The 3,298-nt window shown below is 50.8% G+C and overlaps 2 non-coding genes across 2 annotated transcripts; both read left to right on the top strand.

Moving 5' to 3' along the window:
- LOC132698895 (small subunit ribosomal RNA) lies at window positions 1-1,931 on the top strand. Its single transcript, XR_009618443.1, has one exon. It is a non-coding gene; the product is annotated as a small subunit ribosomal RNA (ribosomal RNA).
- A 566-nt stretch (window positions 1,932-2,497) lies between these two features.
- Window positions 2,498-2,652, top strand: LOC132698893 (5.8S ribosomal RNA). Its single transcript, XR_009618441.1, has one exon. It is a non-coding gene; the product is annotated as a 5.8S ribosomal RNA (ribosomal RNA).
- The last annotated feature ends 646 nt before the right edge of the window (window positions 2,653-3,298 follow it).

Below are 3,298 nucleotides of genomic sequence, written 5' to 3'. Positions count from 1 at the left end.
TCCCTGGTTGATCCTGCCAGTAGTCATATGCTTGTCTCAAAGATTAAGCCATGCATGTTTCAGTACAAGCCAAATTAAGGTGAAACCGCGAAAGGCTCATTAAATCAGTTATGGTTCCTTAGATCGTACCCACAATTACTTGGATAACTGTGGTAATTCTAGAGCTAATACATGCAAACAGAGGTCCGACCGGAGACGGAAGGAGTGCTTTTATTAGATCAAAACCAATCGGTGGCGGGTTCGCGCCCGACATCGTTCAACTTGGTGACTCTGAATAACTTTACGCTGATCGCACGGTCTCGCACCGGCGACGCATCTTTCAAATGTCTGCCTTATCAACTGTCGATGGTAGGTTCTGCGCCTACCATGGTCGTAACGGGTAACGGGGAATCAGGGTTCGATTCCGGAGAGGGAGCCTGAGAAACGGCTACCATATCCAAGGAGGGCAGCAGGCGCGCAAATTACCCACTCCCGGCACGGGGAGGTAGTGACGAAAAATAACGATACGGGACTCATCCGAGGCCCCGTAATCGGAATGAGTACACTCTAAACCCTTTAACGAGGATCAATTGGAGGGCAAGTCTGGTGCCAGCAGCCGCGGTAATTCCAGCTCCAATAGCGTATATTAAAGTTGTTGCGGTTAAAAAGCTCGTAGTCGAATTTGTGTCTCGCGCCGCCGGTTCATCGTCCGCGGTGTTAACTGGCGTGCCGCGAGACGTCCTGCCGGTGGACTTAGCCCGTTCACGCGGGCGGTCCAACTCAATCCTGCCGCGGTGCTCTTCATTGAGTGTCGAGGTGGGCCGGCACGTTTACTTTGAACAAATTAGAGTGCTTAAAGCAGGCTAAAACTTCGCCTGAATACTGTGTGCATGGAATAATGGAATAGGACCTCGGTTCTATTTTGTTGGTTTTCGGAACCCCGAGGTAATGATTAATAGGAACGGATGGGGGCATTCGTATTGCGACGTTAGAGGTGAAATTCTTGGATCGTCGCAAGACGGACAGAAGCGAAAGCATTTGCCAAAAACGTTTTCATTGATCAAGAACGAAAGTTAGAGGTTCGAAGGCGATCAGATACCGCCCTAGTTCTAACTGTAAACTATGCCAGCTAGCGATCCGCCGACGTTCCTCCGATGACTCGGCGGGCAGCTTCCGGGAAACCAAAGCTTTTGGGTTCCGGGGGAAGTATGGTTGCAAAGCTGAAACTTAAAGGAATTGACGGAAGGGCACCACCAGGAGTGGAGCCTGCGGCTTAATTTGACTCAACACGGGAAACCTCACCAGGCCCGGACACCGGAAGGATTGACAGATTGAGAGCTCTTTCTTGATTCGGTGGGTGGTGGTGCATGGCCGTTCTTAGTTGGTGGAGCGATTTGTCTGGTTAATTCCGATAACGAACGAGACTCTAGCCTGCTAACTAGGCGTATTTAGACATCTCAAAGGCCGGCCGGCTCGGGGTTCGCCCCGTTGTCGCGCGCGGTTTTTACTGTCTGCGTACAAACAATTCTTCTTAGAGGGACAGGCGGCTTCTAGCCGCACGAGATTGAGCAATAACAGGTCTGTGATGCCCTTAGATGTTCTGGGCCGCACGCGCGCTACACTGAAGGAATCAGCGTGTCCTCCCTGGCCGAGAGGCCCGGGTAACCCGCTGAACCTCCTTCGTGCTAGGGATTGGGGCTTGCAATTGTTCCCCATGAACGAGGAATTCCCAGTAAGCGCGAGTCATAAGCTCGCGTTGATTACGTCCCTGCCCTTTGTACACACCGCCCGTCGCTACTACCGATTGAATGATTTAGTGAGGTCTTCGGACCGATACGCCGATGGCGTTTCGGCGTCGTCGATGTGTCCGGGAAGTTGACCAAACTTGATCATTTAGAGGAAGTAAAAGTCGTAACAAGGTTTCCGTAGGTGAACCTGCGGAAGGATCATTAAAGTGATAATAAAAATTACACAGTTTGTCTTTATTTAGTCGAACGAATTTTTGTCGCTGACGCTCGGTCGAAAATATCTCGCGTCGATCTTTAAGTCGGCCGCGATTAAATTCGACGACTACGACGACCACTCGACCACCGTAAAAAAGGGGAGAGAGGAGTAGGAGTAGGAGGAGCGCCGACAAAATTCCGGGTACCTAGACGGAACTCGAAGCGCGAAACCTAGTTTCGCGCTCGCCGTCGACAAGGTGTCAAACGATATTCGCCCGGAGCACCGAAAAGTACTTACACCCACCCGCGACCCGCGAGGAGGTGTGTATATAAACTTTAAACCGGCGCGGGTCGTCCGAACGCGAACGCGCGCGCGCCTACCGTCTGAATAATAAAGAACAAAGGGCGCGCGGCGAAGTGTTCCGTCGGATAGACCGGCCCGAAATCGAACTTTTTTTTTTTTTTTACGTCGAAAGGTATATACCTCGCCTTCCGTAAAAAAAATGTATGTGTCGATAACAACGCCGACGACTCTTTTTCGGAGACGAAAAGCGTTAAACCGATCGAAAAAAGATTACCCTAAACGGTGGATCACTTGGCTCGTGGGTCGATGAAGAACGCAGCTAATTGCGCGTCAACTTGTGAACTGCAGGACACATGAACATCGACATTTCGAACGCACATTGCGGTCCTCGGATTCTGTTCCCGGACCACTCCTGGCTGAGGGTCGTATCCAATTTAAAGACTGCTCGGTTTTTTCGCCCGCGAGGCGCGAGAAACGTCGGAGCGAGTTGGACGTGTAGCGCGGGAAGGAGTGAGGAGCAACAGCACGTTCGCGCTTAGCGCGCGATCTCTCTCCTACCCGGTCTCGCGACGTTTTAAAACGCGGAAAGCGAAACTCCGGCCGCGTTCTAAGGAACGCGACCGAGTTTGCGAACGACGTCGATTTTCGACGCACCGGTTCGTCGCGTCGCGCTCGCTTAAAAGCGCGAGAGACGAGCGTAATTAAAACCGCCCGCGTATGTCGCAGGTCCGCGCAAAATTGACGATCGTCGTGTCCGTTATTTTCTCGATAAGAAGAAAAGGTGTCCGACGTCTGATCGTTTGCGGCCGCGTAACGAGTGGTGGATATAGCGGTTTTAAATATAAACGCTGAACCGTTTCGAAATTCACGTCTACGTTTTATATATATATTTATATATATATATATATATATATATATATATAATGATTTTATCGATCGACCTCAGAGCAGGTGAGACTACCCGCCGAATTTAAGCATATTAATAAGCGGAGGAAAAGAAACTAATTAGGATTCCCTCAGTAGCTGCGAGCGAACAGGGAAGAGCCCAGCACCGAATCCCGCGGCCGATACC

Source organism: Cylas formicarius, unplaced genomic scaffold (genome assembly GCF_029955315.1).
Source record: "Cylas formicarius isolate icCylForm1 unplaced genomic scaffold, icCylForm1.1 PGA_scaffold_33__1_contigs__length_21259, whole genome shotgun sequence".
In the NCBI taxonomy this organism is placed as follows: domain Eukaryota; kingdom Metazoa; phylum Arthropoda; class Insecta; order Coleoptera; family Brentidae; genus Cylas; species Cylas formicarius.
The sequence above is the reverse complement of the archived record's forward strand: the minus strand, read 5'-3'. Positions and strand labels throughout refer to the sequence as shown.